The 21,752-nt window shown below is 55.9% G+C and overlaps 1 pseudogene; it reads left to right on the forward strand.

The window, feature by feature from the left end:
• The first annotated feature begins 8,791 nt into the window (after positions 1 to 8,791).
• On the forward strand, positions 8,792 to 9,115 carry LOC139019594 (small ubiquitin-related modifier 1-like; annotated as a pseudogene).
• Positions 9,116 to 21,752: the final 12,637 nt, after the last annotated feature.

Consider the following 21,752-nt stretch of genomic DNA (forward strand, 5'->3'; position numbering starts at 1 on the left):
GACCCATGATTCTCTCTCATCATGGATGTTTCTCTCTCTCCCCCCCTCTCCCTTCCTCTCTGAAATCAGTAGAAATACATTTTTAAGTGTGGAGCATTGCTGGTCTCACACCCAGCCCCTCTCTGCTGGAGAGTCCCCGCCCACAGCTGCTGGCAACCTTGCTCTGGTTTGTGTCCCTTAGGAAGAAGCTGGCGGGGGCGGGAGGGGGGGTGCGTTTCGGGTCTCAGCTGGGGGTGGCTACGGGATGGGACGCGCACACCTGTGAAGGTCCATCAACCCGCTCACGGGAGGTCCGCTGCTGCTGGGTCGATGACATCTCAGAGCGATTCCAAGTGTGATTCCCGCCCGGCCCAGCCCCCCCCCCCGCCCCCCCCCCCCCCCCCCGTTCCCTGCGGCTTGGATGTGACAGGAATCCGTAAGCCCCCCAATTTGAGAAGGAGCCACCGCCCCCTCTGACAACGGGTACCTGAGCCAACGCACAGTAATGATCGCTTTGCGTTAATTACCCACATACCCATGACTTCTCGCTTACCAGCTCTGCTGTTTCCCATCTGTCCTTTCGGTAGCGATGTGTTCACTATGGTGGTCACTGTGTGAGTCTCCTGTGCCCAGGTATGGGGGTCCTTGCTGCTGAGGCAACAATGCCTCAGACCCCTTCCCTGCCTTTAAAACGGACCCTCCAGCCCTGACCGGTTTGGCTCAGTGGATAGAGCGTCGGCCTGCGGACTCAAGGGTCCCAGGTTCGATTCCGGTCAAGGGCATGTACCTTGGTTGCGGGCACATCCCCAGTAGGGAGTGTGCAGGAGGCAGCTGATCGATGTTTCTCTCTCGTCGATGTTTCTAACTCTCTATCTCTCTCCCTTCCTCTCTGTAAAAAATCAATAAAATCTATTAAAATAAAACAATAAATAAAACGGACCCTCCGCATGGAGTCGCATGGACACAGCTCCCTGGCGGTCCCCAGGGCTGTGTGAGGCCAGCAGGGCAGGGAGGCAGGCAGTGGCCAGGGCTGCAGAGGGTGTGACAGGGAGGGAGGGAGACACAGAACTTCAGTGACAGACGTGGAGGTCAGGCCAGTGGCTGCAACCAGCCGCCTCTGCTGGGAAGGCCGCCCCCAGCCTGCCAGCGAGGCCGCGGGCTGTGGGACAGCACCCAGGCCTTCCCGCCGTCAGGCCCGCGCTGCGCCCTCGCCCAGTGCCCGCCCAGGTCCCGGCTCTCAGTGTGCCCGCTGGCCGCCCACCCACCGAGAGCTTCCTTCACTCCCTCATTTCAGCCCTGAAGGGTGAGCGAGGCCTCGGAGTCACTGGAAACAAAGAGCTTCCCTGCACTCACGTCCGTCATCGCCCATTTCACAGGTGAGGAGACTGAGGCCGGAGGGATGCCCTGTCCGCTCTCCTCACGCAGGGGAAGGCCATGATGGGGGCTGGTTTGCTCTGTGGGATGCCTCTCAGCGGGAGCTCACCATGTCCGGCCTCGCTCTGGTTTAATCTGTGTGGTATCGATTCATTTAATGGACACATCCTGCCGTGGGAATACCAGCGGGCCTTTCAAACGATCGATAGTCCATCCAGGGAATGTGGCTCCAGAATCAGGACCGGGAACCACCTGGCTCTGCCCGTCTCAGCCCCGCCCACCCTGCTGCCTGTTCAAGGACACGCCGGCTCCCAGCCCTTCAGACCCTGTAATAACTCAGTCCCCCCAACAACGGGGCAGGGGTGGGGTGGGGCAGGAACAGAGGTGCCCGGCCAGCCTGCCTGCGTGGCTGGGGAGACACCCCCTGAGCCCTGACACTCAGTGATCGGGCCCAGCTTCCCTTCCCCAGTCAGCAGGTCGGGGAGAAACGGGATTAAAACCACGGGGAGTGGAGCCGGTCCCCGGAGGCCTGAGTCCCGCGTGGGACCCTGGGCCGGGTGGGTGGTGGGTGGGCCGAGCCCCGCGCCCTGCATGCCCCATGGGGACCCCACCAGAAGACCTGAGCTCCACAACTGAACAGGAAATGAGCTTGAAACGCTGGCTTCTGTTCAGTTTAGATGGAAAGTCACATGTGCTGCTAACATGGACATCAGTGTCCTGAGGACCAGGAGCCAGTCTAGTGACCACTCCCTTCACAGCGGGAGGAGGAGTCTGCATGGGGTCCCCACAGAGGCTCCCCGGCCTGGTAGGGCTCCCCCGGCCTAGGAAGGCTCCCCAGGGCCTAGAAGGGATCCCCTGGCCTAGGAGGGACCTGGGGCGTAGAAGGGCTCCCTGGCCGGGAGGGCTTGCAGGTGCCCACGGTCCTGGCTCTCGCCTCCACAGGGAGACCCCTCCCTCCCCTGCTTGGCTTTCCCAAGGACAGGACGGCCTTCTGTTTGGTGGCTGCTATGCACTGAGACTTCCCTAACTGCCCTCATGGGTGGTCACAGGTCTGGGAATCGCCTCAGGGGAAGTGGTAGCCGAGGCTCCTGCAGGGTCCCCCACTCCTGAAGCTGCATCCCACAGAGCCCGGGGGCTGTACTGTTGGCTCACCTGGGGCAGGTGTGGGGCAAAAGGCAGGGCCCGAGGGTGGTAAGGTCAGCCCCAGACAGAGGCCACAGGCTGGGTGCTGTGCTGCCCTGTGGGCAGGGCAGAGGAGGGGGGCTGGGCTTATAAGACCAGAGAGACCGCCTCCCACCTCCCACAGCCCTTCCCCAGGACACCTCTGCAAAGGCTGCTTTCATCTTCCTGACCCTCCCCCACCCACAGGAGACTGCTCTGTGGCCACACCCAGGGGACGGCCCCCAGGCTCCAGACCCCCCAGCGCGGCCCCACCCTGGGAGAAGTGCAGCGTTCAGCCCTTTCTTCCTTTGCTGTGATTCTCCCCCTTCCTGGTGTGGACAGGGGAAGGGGGTCGCCCCCAAACCCGCAGGCCATTGGGAGGTCCAGGGACAGGGACCCTGTGTGCCTGGAAGGGGCCGGAGGCAGCGGGAGCCTCTCCGGAGAGCCCCTCCTCCAGTGACTCAGGTTCTGCATCTTCCCTTCCACTTAATGGAGGTCACAGACAGCGCATCACCATCGCCATGGAAACGGCAGCTGGTCACCCACTGTGCTGACCTGCCTGCGCCCCTGGAAGTCCAGCTCTGAAGGGGTGCCCATAGGGGCCCCCGGGTGGCCTGGCGGCTGGCGGTGAAGAGCCGAGCTGGCAGCGGCTGCCCACGGCTGCTCCTCCTGGGGCGGGATCAGAAACGCTGACTCAGGCGCCTCCTGTGTGAGCACCAGCCCCCTCTCCTCACAGCGGACGTGTGCAGGGGGTGGGGAGGGCGAGGACAGCGGCAGGAGCAGCGGGCCCTTCCCGGCAGGTGGGCTGGTAGGTCGGGGTCTGGGCCTGCAGCAGACACCGCCCTGACCCACATCCTGGCACTCGGAGAACTGCAGCTCCGAGGATCAGAAAGAGCCCGGGGCTCACCGTGTGGGGGACACGCCGCCGTCAGCCGCTCTGCCAGCCTTCCCAGAGGAGCAGGGGCGGCTGGAGCCAGGGGAGTTGGAGGGCAGGCGGGGGCCGGGCGGCAGAGCTGCGTGGGGAAAACCTCGTCCCAGCCCCACGGCTCCCCTTCCCACCAGGACTTCTCCCCTCGCATCAGGTGCCAGGAGGACGCGAATGGTTGTCTTTATTGCCGTGGCTGCTATCCATGCTCTTAGCCAGAGAGTCTTGTTTTATATGGAAGTTTATATCCGACCCCCCTGGGCACGAGCAGACGGAGCAGGGGACCTCCCTGCAGGGGGCAAGGCCGGGCCGGGATGGGGGACCCGGAGCCGCCTGCCCAAGTCCAGTGTTCGGAGGATAAAACGACCAGCTTCCCTCGAATTACTCCACCTCTGGTCTGTGGTCTTCACAGGTGTTAGGCAAGACTACCCTCCGAGACAGGGAGCTCACTACCAGGCAAGCCGGCCCCTTCCGTGTGACCAGGTCCCATCCTGTGGCTTGAGGACATTGCCTCACATTTGTGAATCTTACCTTTTTTCATCTGCAAAATAGAACAGGGCTGAGACCGACTCATGGGCCCCTGAGGAAAGAGGCGAGGTCGTTGGAAAGTCCTCAGTATATGACCCGGTGCAGGAAGGACACTCAGGACAGGAGACTGGTAGGCACAGCCGCTGCTGCCACTCCGGTTCTCACTGTGGCACTGAGAGCCGCGTGGCTGGCTCTTCCCAGCCATAGCCGCGTCGCTGGGAGCCCCCGGAGTGAATAAATGGGATTCCTCACGTGCAGACCGTCAAAGCCGTCAGCCAAGACCTCCTTCACGCTCCCACACGGAACGCAAGACGGGCCACATCTCGGATCCCGCGGCTTCCTTCTGTCCGTCTCCCTGTTCAGGCCCACGTGTCCTCCTTCCTCAGGACCCTGCTCTGTCACAGTCCCTCACCCTCCTCATCGCTACCCCCTGACAGCTACTCAGTGAGCACCTGCTCCAGTCCTCCCAGCAGCCGTGCGCTCTCCACCCGACACCCACTTCCCACCTCTGTCCTGCCGCAGCCCCAGAGCCTGGGGTGAGTCTGGGCTTTTGACAGGGACAGGGCGCCTGGGCGGCTTCAGGGTGAGGAAGGCTGTGCAGGGGGAGGGTTCTCAGCAGTGTGTGAAGAGATGGGCTGGCGTCCGGCTGGCGTGGCTCAGTGGTTGAGTGTTGACCTATGGACCAGAGAAGGTCACAGTTCGATTCCCAGTCAGGGCACAAGCCTGGGTTATGGGCTCGATCCCTAGTGGGGAGCATGCAGGAGGCAGCCAATCAGTAATTCTCTCCCACCATTGATGTTTCTATCTCTCTCTTCCTCTCCCTTCCTCTCTGAAATCAATAAAAAATATATTTTAAAAAAGACAGATGGGCTGGGGAGAGAGCACAGAGCTAGGGGGCGAGGATGCAGAGGTGAGCCCCAGAAACGCTGGTGCTCAAGGGTCTCATAGAGGAGGTGGGCACCCAGGGGTCTGTGAAGGAGGTGAAGCAGGAGTCAAACATCCTGGGAGACAAGAGCTCTGGGGAAAGCTCTGCTTTTTCTGCTGGGGAAGCCCTCCACAGCGTTTCGAGGGCAGGGTCATGGTTTACATTGGCAGCAGCAATTACTGAGTCATGATGGGCAGAAGCCACATGGGAAATACAGAGAGGAAGTGGGCACCACGTGTGTCTACTCAATGAAAAAGTGAACTTTGAAGAGCTAATGTCACTCCTACCGTATGCAGGTTGTATCTTCCAGTCCCTAGTATATAACTTGATATGTGTAGGTTCTCTATAAACATTGTATGGTGAATGATTGGGTGAGTGGATGGATGGTTACTTTGTTGATTGTATTGTTCAGTGTATGAGTGAATGGATGATGGATGGGTGGAAGGGTGGATGGTGGATTGGATGATGGAGGGATGGGTGGATGGATGGATGGATGATGGATAGATGGTGGATGGATGATGAATGGATGGTGGATGGATGGATGGTGGATGGTGGATGGATAATGGATGGATGGATGGATGGATGGATGGATGGTGGATGGATGATGGATGGATGGATGGATGGATGGTGGGTGGATGGATGGATGATGGATGGATGATGAATGGATGGTGGATGGATGGATGATGGTGGATGGATGGATGCTGGATGGAAGGATGGGTGGATGGTGGATGGTGGATGGGTGGATAGATGATGGATGGTGGATGGAAGGATGGATGGATGATGGATGGATGGATGGATGGATGGATGATGACTGGATGGTGGATGGATGGATGGTGGATGGAAGGATGGATGGATGATGGATGGATGGATGGATGATGGATAGATGGATGATGGATGGATGGATGGATGATGACTGGATGGTGGATGGATGGATGATGGATGGATGGTGGATGGAAGGATGGATGGATGATGGATGGATGGATGGATGATAGATAGATGGATGATAGATGGATGGATGATGGATGGTAGATGGATGGTGGATGGATGTGTGGATGTATGAATGGGTGGATGGATGGATGTGTGGATGGATGGATGGTGGATGGATGGTGGATGGGTGGATGGATGATGGATGGATGGATGGATGGATGGATGATGGATGGATAGATGGGTGCATGGATGGTAGATTGTTGGATGGATGATGGATGGTGATGGGTGGATGGTGGATGGATGGATGATAGACGGATGGTGGGTGGATGGATGGATGTGTGGATGTATGGATGGGTGGATGGATGAAGAAAATTGTGTGTGCACAGGTACCCCTTAAATTTCTAAGAGTGGCTAGCGAGATGAGTGGTCAATATTGAGCACACACACTACAGGTGAGGAACTGGGTAGAGATGAATAAAATACAAGTTTTCAGTTTATCCAAGAATTCACCAGCCTATTCAATGAAGTCTTGTTTCATTGAATTTAAGTTTCCTGGACCCTGAGCAGTCACACCCTCCCTGTGTGAGCACCAGGCAGGCTCTCAGCTGCTCTCTTCAGCCCCAGCCACACTTGCAGCCCAGACCCCTCAGTCACCTGCTCCCTGGGCCTCCCAGTCAGGCCAAGGCTACCACCAGGCTTCCTCCTCAGCATGGAGAGTTGAGGACATTTTATCGGCGGCTGCCCTCAGCATGTGGCCTGATTCCCTCCCCCCCTCCCGCCCCCACCTCCCACACAGTCTCCTCTCCATCACAGTCGAAATAGGTCAGGTCTGGCATGGGTTTACCCTCCTTGCCTGGAGTGTCTCTCTCTTGCCTCGAGATATTATCCTCATTCTCTGCTTCTGCCCACCAGTCCCGGCTTGGTCCTAACAATGAGCATTATCCAGATGTGTCAACCATCACACCCAAACCATTTCCATCTGAGCCCAGTGGGGGCACAAGCGGAATCCACACACTTGGAGGTGACCCCCTCGTCAGTTCCCCCCACGGAGGCTGGAGAGGGTGTGGCCTGCAGCACGAAAGAGACAATGTCCCCTGTGGTTCCCACCGCGCAGGCCTCGCTCCCAGGTCTACTGCAAAACAGTTTCTCTATCCATACGCAACCCCATCTGGTCCGCAGTCACTGTCTGCCAGGGCCCATGGCAGTGCCCTCAGGCCCCAGCTCAGCTCACCCCTTCTCCTGCACCCCAGCCTGACCCACTTCCTCCCGGGGCCTGTGCCTCTGCCCTGGGAACTGGGCCGCTCACCCAGCACTTTCCACTCCACCAGACCCTGCCCCGTGCGGCTCAGGGAAAGGCTGAGCCTGTCTGATGATTTTTGACCTGAATGTGGTGCCTAAAGCCATTTGTTTGTTTAAAAATAGTCATTGCTATTCATGAGGGTCTGTTGGCTACAAAGACAGACTGCCCAGGAGGGGGCCGGGAAGACAGCCTGCGCTGTGAGGGGCGCTGTCCCCGCCGCCATCACCTTCACCGGGTAGCACAGAGACGGAGCCCGCAGAGGGAAGCGGGTGCAGAGCAGGACCGGGCGCCACTCCGAGCCGGGCCCCGGCCAGTCTTCCCGCCTCTGCTCTCTGATTCCTCATCTTGTAAAATGACGCGGTGGCTGAATTCTTTCCAGGGTCTCTTCCCTCGGACGTGGCGTGATGTGACTGGGCTGTCTTCAGACACCTGGAGTCCCGTTCTGATTGGGCTGTGGGTCCCCCAGCGGCAACGCCCTCAGGAGCACCCAGGTCAGCACCTTGAGCACGTGGAGGTGTGCAGACTCCTGACCCTCTCGCCTCCTTCCATCCAAACAACGACATGAAGGAGCAAAGACGGTGCCACCCATCCTGTGGGTAGGAAAACTGAAGCAGAGAAACAGAGTGGCCTCTCCGAGGTCTCTGTGGGGAGCCACCCTCGCTGTAAGTCACCCCACAGTCCTTTCTGCGGGGGCGTATTCATCAGACAGGCTCAGCCTTTCCCTGAGCTGCACGGGGCAGGCGTCTGGTTGAGTGGAAAGTGCTGGGTGAGCGGCCCAGTTCCCAGGGCAGAGGCGCGGGCCCCCGGGAGGAAGTGGGTCTGGCTGGGGTGCAGGAGAAGGGGTGGGCCGAGCAGGAGGGTCAGCAGGTCCCCAGGGCTAGGGCCTGAGGGCACCACCACACGGGCCCTGCTGACCTGGGGCCACAGCACCCACTCCCTGTGATCCACACCCTCAGGCCTTTGGGAGCTGTCAGCACGCCCAGGGGAGAGGCACCTGGCCCTTGTTAGTCGTTCTGAGATGTGAACTAAAGCCATTCGCTCCACCTTGCTTATTGCTGCTTCCCAGGCCTTCAGAGGGCCCTGTCCCCCGATCGAGGCTGGGAGAGGCCAGAGAAAGACTCATCCTCTGCCCGTGGCGCCCATCTTGTGATCCGCAGCCAGGACCAAGGAGGGTCCTGAAAAAGGGGAAGTGACAAGTCACCCTGACATTTCACAGGTGTTATCTTAGCTGCAAAAAGACAACGGGCTCAGTAAAGATGGAAGTTGGCCTTTGTCAGGGAAGGTACTGGCCTAGGACATGCCTCCCCACCATAGACTGCTCTTCAATTTAAAAAGTTTAATATCAATGGAAGAATATACCATGTTCATGGATTGGAAGAATCAACATCATTAAAATGTCCATAGTACCCAAAGCAATCTACAGATTCAATGCAATCACCATTAAAATACCAACAGCATACTTCAAAGACCTAGAACAAATGCTCCAAAAATTCATCTGGAATAAAAAAAGACCCTGACTGGCTGCAGCAATCCTGAGAAAGAAGAACAAAGCTGGAGGGATCACCAGCAGTGTCGTGCTGTGGGAAGAGGGATGGATTTGTAAACTGCAGAGCGAGGTCCTGCCTACCCGAGGCCATTGCAGTGCAGAGACCCCGGGTGAAGTGCCGTCACCATGTCTGACCAAGAGGCAAAACCTTCACTGAGGACTTGGGGAATCAGAAGGAAGGAGAATTCCTTAAACTCAGAGTTATTGGGCCGGACAGCAGCGAGATTCCCTAAGAAGTGAAAATGACAACACATCTCAAGAAACTCAACGAATCACGCTAAGGCAGGACGAATCACGCTAAGGCAGGGAGCTCCGAGGAACTCGCTCAGGTTTCTCTTGGAGGGTCCGAGAGTTGCTGATCATCACGCTCCGAGAGAACTGGGGATGGAGGAGGAAGATGTGAGTGACATTTATCAGGAACAAACAGGGGTCATTCAATGGTTTAGATAATCTTTTTTTTAAATTTTATTTTCCCTCAATCCTTCTTTATTTTTAGAAGTAGTTCTTTTGTAATGTGGTGTTAAAATGGAATTGAAAACAGACCCTCCCCTCTCTTTAAAACATCTGGTAATTTGAATTCTAGTGCCCATTATTCATTACTAGAGGCCCGGTGCATGACATTCATGCACAGTGGGGGAGGTCCCTCAGCCCGGCCTGCACCCTCTCCAATCCAGGACCCCTCGGAGGATGTCCAACTACGTCTCACAATCCGGGACCACTGGCTCCTAACCACCTCTGCCTGCCTGCTTGATCACCCCTAACTGCTCCCCTACCGGCCTGATCTCCCCTAACTGCTCCCCTGCTGGCCTGATCACCCCTAACTGCCTCTACCTCGCCCTGCACCCAGGACCCAGAATTCCCTCCTTTGGCCACTTGCAGGCACCCAGGACCCAGGCTTCCCTCCCTCTGGCCAGCCATAGGCACCCAGGACGGGGCCGGCTACAGCTGTGGGGACTGTGGGTGGGCAGCTTCACTTGGGCCACAGCCACAGGCACCTGGACCGCGGGGCAGGCGGCTTGTCCCTCTCCTTGGCTACAGCCTGGCTGGTCCCCATTCCTCTCTAGTGAGTTCATTTGTGCCTGGCTGGTCCCCATTCCTCTCTCCCCAGTGTTGAGTGTCTGAGCCATTACAGCATTAGGCGTGAGGGTGTGACAACCATTTGCATATTAGCTCTTTATTGTATAGGATTGTTTATTTTCATTGTGCTCAGTTTTGGTGACCAAGCCTCTGACTCCTTCACACTGCCCTCTCCTTTTGAAATATCACGTGTGTGTACAGGGAGGCCACCTTTTTCAGGACTCTGCATTTTCAGGCTTGTGATAAACAAGGTCGACCAATGCAAGTGTTCATAATGACTTCTAATTGCCCTGGAGTTCTAGCGTGTGATTGCTTCACTCCTGGACCATGACTTTCAGTGGGAGGTGGAAGTTTTTCAGAGAACTGAACTGTGGAAAAATGACCTTTTCTCCGCTTGAAGCTACTTTTAAAATCTGAAGGTCCAGACCAAAAGAAGAGGAATATCAGGTTGGAGTCAAGATGACAGATGAGGTGAGAGTAAAGACTAATTCCAAAGATGGCTTCACTGAATAGAAAACACTTTAAGAGTAAAGAAAAAATCTTGTCAGAAGATCCCAGAGAAGTTTTAATTTTCATTAGCAGTTAATAAAGTTATTCATGCAAAAAAAAAAAGGAGGAATCACAATATCAGATATCAAGCTATACTACAAAGCCACTGTTCTCAAAACTGGTACTGGCACAAGAACAGACATGTAGACCAATGGAACAGAACAGAGAACCCAGAGATCGACCCAAGCCATTATGCTCAATTAATATTTGACAAAGAAGGCAAAAGCATACAATGGAGTCAAGACCATTTCTTCAATAAATGGTGCTGGGAAAATTGGACAGATACTTTCAAAAAAATGAAACTAGACTACCAACTCACACCACACACAAAAATAAACTCAAAATGGATAAGGGACTGAAATGTAAGATGGGAAACAATAAAAATCTTAGAAGAATCCATAGGCAGCAAAATATCAGACATATGTAGCAATATCTTCACCAATACAGCTCCTAGGGCAATGGAAACTAAGGAGAAAATGGGACTGCATCAAAATAAAAAGCGTCTTCACAGCAAAAGAAGCCATCAACAAAACAACAAGAAAGCCCACTGCATGGGAGAATATATTTGCCAACGTTATCACCGATAAGGGTTTAATCTCCAAAATTTATAGGGAACTCATGCAACTTAACAAAAAGAAGATAAACAATCCAATCAAAAAATGGACAAAGGACCTAAATAGACACTTTTCAAAAGAAGGCATACAGAAGGCCAAGAGACTTATGAAAACATGCTCAAAGTCACTAATCATCTGAGAGATGCAAATCAAAACAACAATGAGGACCATCTCACACCTGTCAGAATGGCTATCATCAACAAATCAACAAATGACAAGTGCTGGAGAGGATGTGGAGAAAAAGGAACACTTGTGCACTGCTGGTGGGAATGCAGACTGGTGCAGCCACTATGGAAGACAGTATGGAGTTTCCTTAAAAAGCTGGAAATGGAACTCCCATTTGACCCTGTGATCCCACTTCTAGGAATATATCCCAAGAAACCAGAAACACCAACCAGAAAGGATATATGCACCCCGATGTTCATAGCAGCACAATTTACCATAGCAAAGATCTGGAAACAGCCTAAGTGCCCATGAGCAGATGAATGGAGTAGATAACTGTGGTACATCTACATGATGGAATACTACGCTGCTGTAAAAAAGAAGGAATTCTTACCATTTGCAACAGCATGGATGGAACTGGGGAGCATTATGCGAAGTGAAATAAGCCCATCAGAGAAAGATAAATATCACATGATCTCACTCATTTGTGGAATATAATGAACAACGTAAACTGATGAACAAATATAGAACCAGAGTCATAGATGCATCGAACAGACTGTCCATCCTATGAGGGAAGGCAGGGGGTGAGGCGGTAAGACATCAACCAAAGGACTTGTATGCTTTCATATGAGCATAACCAGTGGACACAGACAGGGGTCGGGGGGAGGGAGAGGGCATGTGCTGGGTGTGGGGGTGGCCGGGGAGAGGAGACTTATGTAATACTTTAAACAATAAAGAATTTAAATTTTAAATAAAAGTTTAATATCAGACCATCCTTTGAGGTGACTTTAGGTCTGACTTTGCTCAGGGCATGAGGATCAGTGCTCTGAGACGAGGCCTTGGTCCTTTCTCTCTGATGCCAGGTGGTCCTCGGGCTCCGGCTATGGGGCCCACATGCCCACAGCAGGAAGGAAGAGGAGGGGAGGAGAGAGGCTGGCCTGGGACCAGCACCTGTGACTCCATGCATCTCATTCCAATCTGTCCTGTGAGAGCGGCCGGAATATCCCTTTCGCCTGCATGCCTGCGTTACCCCTTAACCCCGGGTTCCCCTATCAGAGGCGGGGAGGGGTGTGGGCAGCAGGCACGTTTGTGGAACCAGCTCCCAGGAGAGAGTGTGCCTGTGGTGTTCGTGGTGGGACCCTTCTCTATAAGGGGGTTGGATCAAGGGTAGACTCGGGGCGGCCTTGTCACCCCAAGAGGCGCTGTCCTCTGGAGACTCCTCCAAAGTCCATGATCTGAACTCACGACGCCTGAGGTCAGGGCGGCCGTGACTCCTGGACAGCGTGAGTTTCCTGGTCGGTGCGAGCCTGGCCAGGGGTGAGGGTCACCCTGGCCAGCCCACATGAGGGTCCTGTAGGACCCCAGATGGGTTCGGGGTGTTCTGTCCAGAGAGGAAATGGAAGCAAAGCACCGACCAGCTCCAGGCCCCGCTCAGTCGCTGCCCAGGGAGGGTTCTGGAAGCCGTAGGCTGACCAGCTCAGAGCTCCCCTCAGATCAGGGATTGCCGCCCGTCTCGCTGGGAAGCTGCTGGGAGGGTTGAAGACCATGATCCAGCACAGCCCCTGCCAGCACCGACGCCACCTCGGGCCTCAGCGTGAGCCGGCCACCTCGTTCGGCCGGGACAGGCCTTCCTGGGCACGGGCTCATTCGGGCTGTGCCTCTGTGGCCAGGCTCCAGCCAGGGGGCCTCGGGGCAGGACAGCCCTCGGGTCAGCAGACACCAGAATTTCCAATTCCACGTTTCAGAAGATGTGCCACTTGCTGGGAAGGATATTCCCTCTCTAGCTTCCCTTTCAGGGCCGGGAACAGAATATTTGGGGCAGGAAGTAGCACACAGCAGCACCTCCTGCGGCGATGGAACCGATGCCGGGGGCTCCCTGGGCGCATGCACTCACGGTGACAGCTGTTATCCGGCCGATGGGGGACTGTCTCTGAAAATTATTTGAAAAATAAGTAGACATTTGCCTGGCAGGCGTGGCTCAGTGGTTGAGCGTCGATCTATGAACCAGGAGGTCATGGTCCGATACCTGGTCAGGGCACACGCCCAGGTTGCAGGCTTGATCCCCAGTGTGAGGCGTGCAGGAGGCAGCAGATCCATCATCCTCTCTCATCGTTGACATTTCTGCCTCTCTCCCCCTTGCTCTCTGAAACCAATGAAAATGTATTTTTAAAAATACAAGTAGAAATCCTGAGCGTGGGTGGGAAGACAAGGCAGCAGAGTCCTCGCGTCTCAGTCCCGCCCCCAGACCCCTGCCCAGCTCCACCCACGGCCTCCTGGGCTCTGTGGAGACTCAGACTCTGGATGAGGTGGAGCTGATTCCGGTCGGTTCTCTTAGGAAAAGCTCTGTGTCCAAGGCGGCCTTCTCCAGCGGCCACAGTCCCTCCCGCAGCCCCGCTCCATTCTGACCAGGAGCAGGCGGGGAGGGAGGGGCTGCTCAGCCTCTCCCTGGGGGCCAGGCACCCACATGCCTCGGGGCTGCCCATGGAAGGGCCTCTTTCCTGGAAGAAATGGGGAAGCCCAACCTACCAGTGACCGGGCCCCGCTGGCTGCTGACGGTCAGGGCGGTCACTCCAGGATACAGCCGCCCCCTCAACCCCGGGGCTGTCCTTACCGGCCTCGCCAGAGGCTGGAGCCTGCAGACGGCTGTCAGGGAACGCGTGCCCGAGGGGAGGTGGCCTCCCTGGCACCTGGCGCAGGAGGCTTGTTGGAAACCCAGGCTGGGCCCCAGCCCAGCACCAGAACCAGCACCTGAGGCCCCGCTCTCAGCCCAGGTCCCAGCTCACCCTGCGCTGGCCCGGGAGACCGGCTGCTCCCTCTGCGAAGGCCTTGTGTGTGGAGCTTTGATTTGCCTTTTGGTTTCATCAGTTCTGTCTGGCCTTTCTTCTTTTTTTCATTTTTTAAATATTTTATTTTATTTTTAAATTTCTTCTTTTAAAATATATTTTTATTGATTTCAGAGAGGAAGGGAGAGGGAGAGAGAGACAGAAACATCAATGATGAGAGAGAATCATGGATTGGCTGCCTCCTGCATGCCCCCTACTGAGGATCAAGCCTGCAACCCAGGCACGTGCCCTTGACCAGAGTCAAACTCCGGACCCTTTCAGTCCACAGGCCGACGCTCTATCCACTGAGCCACACCAGCTAGGGCTCTGTCTGGCCTTTAAACAAATAAGTGCCATTTTTCTGTGTTAAGCCAACGTCACCTTGATGGAAAGTTCGCGCTGCACTGGCCCGGGTTCTGCGGGCACAAGGGAGGTGTGAGAGAGGAGGCACGAGGAGTCTGTTTCTTCCTCGGCTCTGGCAGGACCAGCTCCGCAGGTGTCTGAGACGCTGCGCGAACCACAGGTGCTGAGCTGTAGCCTCTGGTGCTGGGCTGCCCTTTCATCCCGGCAGGTGCTCAGCCCGGAGCCCAGGCAGCTTCCGACGGGAGGGGCCGCTGCTCCTTGTCCTCAGGAGGAGGGACAGGTCAGGGCAGCTGCCCCTGTCAGCCGCTACTCCTGCCTCGTCCAGGGGCCAAGGACCGACAGGGACCCGAGGACCAGGGACAGCAGCCTGGGGCTGGGCAGGGAGAGGACTGGCCAGGCAGAAGGGCTGCAAGTCATTACAGACGACTCCTGAGGCCTCAGTCTCCCCTACCCCACGCACGGGCACGCAGGCCGTCTCAGAGCTGGGCCTCTAGAGCCACCCCTGCCCCCCAGTGCCACCTGCCCTCCCCACCACCCCCGTGGCCCGGCTGCCGGTGCCTCACTTCCTGGGCAGTGCTCTGGGCAGACACGGGTCACCTGAGACACCCACTATCCTGGGTGGGGTCCCGGCTCAGAAACACACCTGCTGTGCGCTCATCATTGCTCACCCTCTCGGTCTCTGGTAGTTACTTTATTTTATTCTTTTGTTAATCCTCACCTGAGTATATTGTTCCCATTCATTTTTTTTTTTTTTTTTTTTTTTTTTAGAGAGAGAGAATAGAAGGGAGGAGGAGAGAGAAAGAAAGAAACATCGATGCGAGAGAGAATGAGCCGGGATTGAGCCGGGATTGAGCCTGCAACCAAGGTATGTGCCCTTGACCGGAATCAAACCTGCGCCCTTCAGTCTGCAGGCCGCCACTCTAACCATGGAGCCAAATTGGCCAGGGCTAATTGTTTGGTTTTTTTAAAATATATTTTATTGATTTTTTACAGAGAGGAAGGGAGAGGGATAGAGAGTTAGAAACATCGATGAGAGAGAAACATCGATCAGCTGCCTCTGGCACACTCCCCACTGGGGATGTGCCTGCAACCAAGGTACATGCCCTTGACCGGAATCGAACCTGGGACCCTTGAGTCTGCAGGCCGACACTCTATCCACTGAGCCAAACCGGTTAGGGCCAGGGCTAATTGTTAAGGATGAATGTTGAGCTGTCACCTGCCAGAGAGGGGGCAGGATCGAGACAACACCAGGGCATGTTGCAGAGGCCTCTCCCGTGTGTCTGAAGGGGTGACGTTCTCACCTTCCCTTCCCATCTCCTCTACAGTGTATCAGTCAGCCCAGGCTGCCGTAACAAACACACCAGCTGCGAACTTAAACAACAGGTTTATGGCCTCGGTTCTGGAGGCTGGATGTGCCGTCGTGGCGTCAGCCAGGTTGGTCTCCCCGGAGGCCTCTCTCCGTGGGGTGCAGACGGCATCTCCTCCCCATGTCCTCACATGGCTGTTCCCCCGCGTGAGCACCCCTGGTGTCCCCTGTGTCCAAATTACCTTTTCTTATGAGGGCACCGGCCACGCTGGACCAGGCCCCACCCTCACAGCCTCACAGTAACTCAACCACTTCTTTAAAGTCCCATCTCCAAGTACAGCCACATTCTGAGGGACTGGGACTGGGACTTCGACGTGTGGATTTGGGGGACACAGTCGGCCTGTGGCATCGCCTCCCCATGCCCCTCCTGCTCTGTTCCCTCTTATATCCCTGCTTTTCTGCAATAGCTCTTTGGACCTCACATTACCCTTCCCTGCAAAGAATTAACTATAAATCTTGTCTGGGTGTCCTCCTTGGAAGCCTTTTGCCAAATTGCAGCCTAGAATAACATCCCCTGCAATAAATCACAGTCAGCACGCCCTGCGCCGTCCGCCCTCAATTCATTTACTCTCTGGCAGCCTTGCACCGAGAGCGGCCGAGAACCGCCCTGCACAGCCATCGGGGAGCACGCGGAGCTGAACGGGACAACCCGAGAGGCTCCTGACACGTCGCCTCATCCCAAGAAAAGAGGAAAGCTTTGGCTGGTGAGCTCTCACCCCCTCCCGGTTGGAAAGCTCTGACTCTCTTATCGTCCTCACCAAAAAGCATCAAAAAACTCTCATCAAAAAGAGCCGTCACACAGGATGCTGCACTCAGCCCAGCAGAGAGCTCCATGTGCCTCCTCTCTGCCTGCAGGGAGCTTAAAATTGGAGGCAGATGGTTAGCCCTGAGGCAGACATGGCAAAGGCAGCACATTAACGATGCCATTGAGAGCAGTCACGCCAGGAGGCCCAGGCACACTCCTACAGCACCGACGAGACCTGGTCCCGAGGTCCTCCCCCAACATGTCTCCTCGGTCATTTCATTTCGTCCTGGCAACCATCCCGTCAGGAAGGTGCTTTACAGTCCACAGTATAAGAAACCAAATAGCTTGGCTGATTGACTCAGCCAGGAAGTGGCAGCTGGGATTCAGCACTGCGCTCCGGACAGCGACCCTGGGCCGCCTTTTCCCCGGAGCTGTCCATGGTCCTGACCCCACACCCGTCTGCAGCTGTCCGTGGTCCTGTCCCCGCCTCCCTGGAGCTGTCCGTGGTCCTGACTCCACCATGGCGGGGCATTTCTGTTCAGCTAAAGAGAGTCTATCAGAATCAGCCCATCAAAGACAAATACCCTATGAACTCGCTTCTATACGGAATCTAATGCACAAAGCAAGCTGACGAGCAAATAGAGGCATGGATACACAGGCAGACTGACAGCTGTCAGAGGGGAGGGTGTGGGGGGCCTGGACGAAAGAAGGTGAAGGGATTGGCCAGAGGACCTATATGCACAGCCCATGGGCACAGACCACAGTGTGGTGAAGGCCAGGGGGAGGGGCGGGCTGGTGGAGGTGGGAAAGGGGATGAGATGGGGGACATCTGTGACAATGTCAACAATAAAAATAAGTTTAAAAACAGCAAGTCTAACTCAGGGGCAGCGTGGGAGCGTAGCCGTGGGGATGTATCCTCAGAGGCGGAGCACTTTATTTTCTTGAATTAATTATGGTGAAGGGAACACTCGAACCTTTGTCCCCCTGAGATTCTGAAAACGAAAATGCCTTTCTTGTATTAATTTACTTGAATCTCCAGTGAATGGATGGTGGACTTAATAAGCACTCATAAGCAGAGGGGTGGGTGCAGGGAGATGGCTGCGCCTGTGGAGCCCAAGCCCTGGGAGCCTAGAGGGGTGTTCTGTCTTTATGCCCGCCCCCCGAATCTCCCTTCCGCTCTTGCTTCTTTAGTGTAAACTTCCGATACAATTTCTCTACGCAAACACTGTTACACACACTTCCTGCCCTAACCCTACTCCCAGCTCCTCCCTCACCCCATTCAGTCAAGAAAACCGTGAGCCCCACGTTTGCAAACCCATTACTGTTTCCTAGTACCCCCCCCCCAACACACACAGCAACTAACACAGAGACTAATGCGTGTCAGTAACGCAGGTGTTCGGTGCGTGTTTGTGGACTCGAAGATAGATTTCTAGCCCTGCAGAAGCAGGTTGTCACCTGGAAAATTATCTGCAGCAGGAGTTGCGAGAAGGGGGCCGCCGGATGTGATCCATGGGCTGAGAGAGCGTGAGAGGCAACCGGGAGACGGGAAGAGGGGGAGATACCGGGAGAGAGATTCGATAGAGGCTGCAGACATGAAAAAAAACACCCTGTGGAAGCTTGATTTATAGCAAAATGCGATTTTAAAAGATAAATGCGTGGGCTGGAACCGGGAAGTAGAGCTGCCATCTCAGGTTACACAAGAGAGAAATAAACCCTCCCCGCCCCCACCAGACCCGGCTGAGCCTGCCTCGCTTTCCCTCCCAGCCTCTCTCTCTCCTTTCCTCCCTCCCTCCCCCTTTCTCTCTCCCATTCTGTCTCTCTCGCTCTCTCAAACACCCACAGAGGCTTGCACACACACGCGCACACACACGCGCACACACACACACACACACACACACTCCCCACCCCCGCCCCTCGCTGTCTGCACCCCTCCCGGCCCCGGCTCTGCGGCAGGGCAGACGCAGGGAGATTTATGGTGGCTGCAGGCACGGCTCCTGCCTGGCAGACTCCGGCTCATCCCACACTGAGCGCCTTTATGTGGGCTGTTAGCTCTGCTCCGCTGGCTCGGGAGGCTACATCTTTTTAATCTTTATTATTCTTAATGCTCTACTTTCTCCCTGGGCTTCTGGCTCCAGCCCCATCCTGACCTCAGAACACCAGCAGCAGTAAAACCGCCCCCCACCCCGTTGTCACCCCCACGCCTGTCACTCGTGGGAGGAGCAGATCTCGGAGCTCCTGTCTCAGCTGGGGACGCGGCGCTCTCTGGGCTGGGACAGGCGCTCTGCTCGGCGTGGGGACAGCGTTCCTGGTTTTAACAAAGGGGCAGTCGCTGTCCCTGTGCAGGGAGCTGCACGGACGGACGGGCAAGACCAGGATGTGCTTAAACGTGCTTCTCTTCCTGGAGGGAAGCCAGATGCTGGAGGGGAGCGTGGCCAGGTGGGAGCAGAGGCAACATCCCCAGCGGCCCTAAAGCCCGAGCCTTCTGAGCTGTGTGCCCCGTGCTGTGCGGGCGCCAGGCCGCAGGACGGCAGCCAGAGAGGCCTTCCCGGGGGACCTGCCTCTGCTTCCCGCTGAGCCCCACTTCCCTCACCTCTGGTTTCTCGCTGGAAGGGTGAGGAGGCAGGACAAGTGGGTGTTCAGAAAGCTCTGCACTTTGGGGGGTGGGGCGTCCTCTGTGGGGAGGGATGCTCCGTGCACCCCCACGGCACGTCCACATGCACTGGCCCCTGAGCCTCACCCCCGCTCTGCAGAACAGACATCCCGAGCACCGTGGCCTGCGTCCGCAGGTTAGGAGGGGCCTGGGGAAGAGCACTGGTTTGCCCGTCACCACACAGCCCCTCAGCTGCAGCTGCAGGTGACCCTCACTCAGGGCTCCCAGCCTGGCTGAGCCCCCACCCCCAGCCCACAGCTCAGCCCCAGACTGTGCCCCCCGCAGGGGGGTCTCTTTTTCAGGAGCACAAACGGGAAGGAATACTCACAGAGTCAGTCCAGCATGTGTGGCCTCCACCCGAGTCAGCAGTCTGTGTGGCAGAGGCGCTGCCCACTGCCAGCCTGGGTTTCGCGGGAGGGCAGGGCCCAGGCCTCGGGGGGCAGGAAGCTGTCCCTTTGAACGGGTTTTGCAAATCCAGGCAGGGCTTCATTCTTCGGTCACTCCCTTCCCCACCAGCTCCATTCATTGGAACCGTTTCTTCATTCTGTCGTTAGAATTGGGGTTTTGGAGGACAGAGACCCCTGGGAAAGCAACCTTCCTGGGAGCAGGTTTCCATGAGGCAGGGCGAGGGCACCAGCAAAGGCGATCCCCGCCCCCCTTGATCGTACTGAGGGGAGCAGTGGTTTCTTGTACCATCACCCGAAGAGGCACATGGACCCCTAACTACTGCTCTGGATGCTTTCCTGCTTCAGAGGAGAACCCATCGTGGTTGTTCTGTTTTGTGACTTTGCTCCTCAGCCTCCTTGCTCCTCCACCACAGCATCTACCAGGTGTCTCCTGGTGCCTTCAGCTGGCAGCGTGGTGCGCACGACCTCCCCACGGGGCCACGCCCACGGAGTGCTCGCTGCCTCCTGTCTGATAACAAAGTCCTGCAGGTGAATTCTGCACCACTGACTTCTAAACCTTTGCAGCAGCCTTTCAGAGAGCTGCACGGGAGCATGCTGCCAAGCACTTCAAAAATCAATGCTCATCCTTCTCAAACTCTTCCCAAAAAGTTAAGGGAGAAAATGTGTGCAAACTTGTCTTAGGAGGCCAGCATTGCCCTGATGTCAAAACCAAACAAGGACACCACGAAAAGAAAGTGACTGGCCTATATCCCTGATGCGTCGAGATGCAAACTCTTCGACAAAATGCTAGCAAAGCGAATTCACCGTTAAAGGAATCCTTCGCCACGAGCAAGTGGGATTTATCCCAGGGATGCAAGGATGGCTCAATCGCCACAAATCCATCAACATGACCCCGGAAACAAACGAAGGATGAAAATCAGAAAAATCCAACTTAGGGTTTCATATTCTAAATTTCCTTATGGCAGCATGTCGGTGCTATTTTTTGCTCTTAATTTTTATAGACCAGCAATACAAACAGGTGAAAAAGAATAAGGCAACAATTATTTTTAGAAAATACAACAATCTTCTAATGTTTAATCAACAGATGGTCTTTGGTGAATGTGTCTGAGGGGAGAATCCTGGGGCGCAGGGAGCCCCGTGTCCCTCACAAGGTGCTCTCTCCTACAGCCCCCACCACTGCACCTGGATGCCCTCTGGACGGTCCCCAGCGACTTCGTTGCTAAATCAAGGCCGTTGGAGCCTCAGTCTCCTTGACTGACATCGCTCTGCACCACAGTGACCAGTTGCCTCCTGGAAACACACTTTTGGGCTCCCAGGGGGTCAGACAACCCCAGTTTTCCTCTGACATTTCTCTACTTGACTGGTTTTCCCAACAGTAAGTATTCTTCTTGTCTCCTGTTTGCGAGGAATGGGCGGTGGCCGGGGGCAGCTCTGGGTGCTCTGTGCTTCATTCCCTGTGCACAGTCCTCTCAGCTGCTCCTTTATTCTCATGCCTCTGCAGAATGAGAGGAGACAGGCTCTGCAGCTTCAAGTGACCTTCATCTGACCTCTCCAGCTCCTCCTCCCTGACTCCATCCCACCACTGGACACAGAGCGTGTCCTGGGCTGAACGTAGCCCCCCCTCCTCCCCCCCCCCCCCCCCCCCGCCCCGTGAGTCCTCCTCCCAGGTGTCCCTGTTCCTCAACCTGCGTATCTGCGGGACACACGTCATTAAAAAATAAGTCATCATTGCATTTCGTTATGATATGGGGTCCATCTAAGTTCCACGTACAGAGCACGCGATGCTTCCCTGTGTGTTTCCTTCTTTGGTTTTTATGAGAACACCTCGAGAAGGAGCTGTGCTTCTGTTCTACAAATAAGAACATCAGTGCCCAGGGAAGGTGAGACTTTGACCAAGGGCAGGATTTGGTTCGTGGTTAGCTGGGAGCCTTTCCCAGTGCTCTCCACATCATCCCAGACGATCCCAGCACAGACTCCCTCTGGCCAAATGCGCCCGCCCCCAGCTCAGAGTCTCAGCAGGAGCGTCTGGGGTTTCCAGCGTAACGATCCTCTCACACGCCCTGTCCCGCAGCATCCGAAGGTGAGCATGTCTATTTTAATTTACGCCATCGTCACTCTCCTCTAGATTTGCTATTTAACCAGAATTGGAGACTTTAACCTTAAGAAGGTGACACATCTGCAGGGTCTGGAGCCAGCTGTCAGGAGGCATTCACGGGAGACCAGGTGTGCCGCGGTCTCTGCTCCAGGTGGGAAGGAGCGATGCCGTGCCCAGGCCCAGCGCTCACGGGCCAGGTGCCCGCGGGAGGGCAGGGCTCCCACGACACGGGCTCCG

Source organism: Myotis yumanensis, unplaced genomic scaffold (genome assembly GCF_028538775.1).
Source record: "Myotis yumanensis isolate MYYU_CA2020_CCGP unplaced genomic scaffold, mMyoYum1.0.hap1 SCAF_11, whole genome shotgun sequence".
Lineage (NCBI taxonomy): Eukaryota > Metazoa > Chordata > Mammalia > Chiroptera > Vespertilionidae > Myotis > Myotis yumanensis.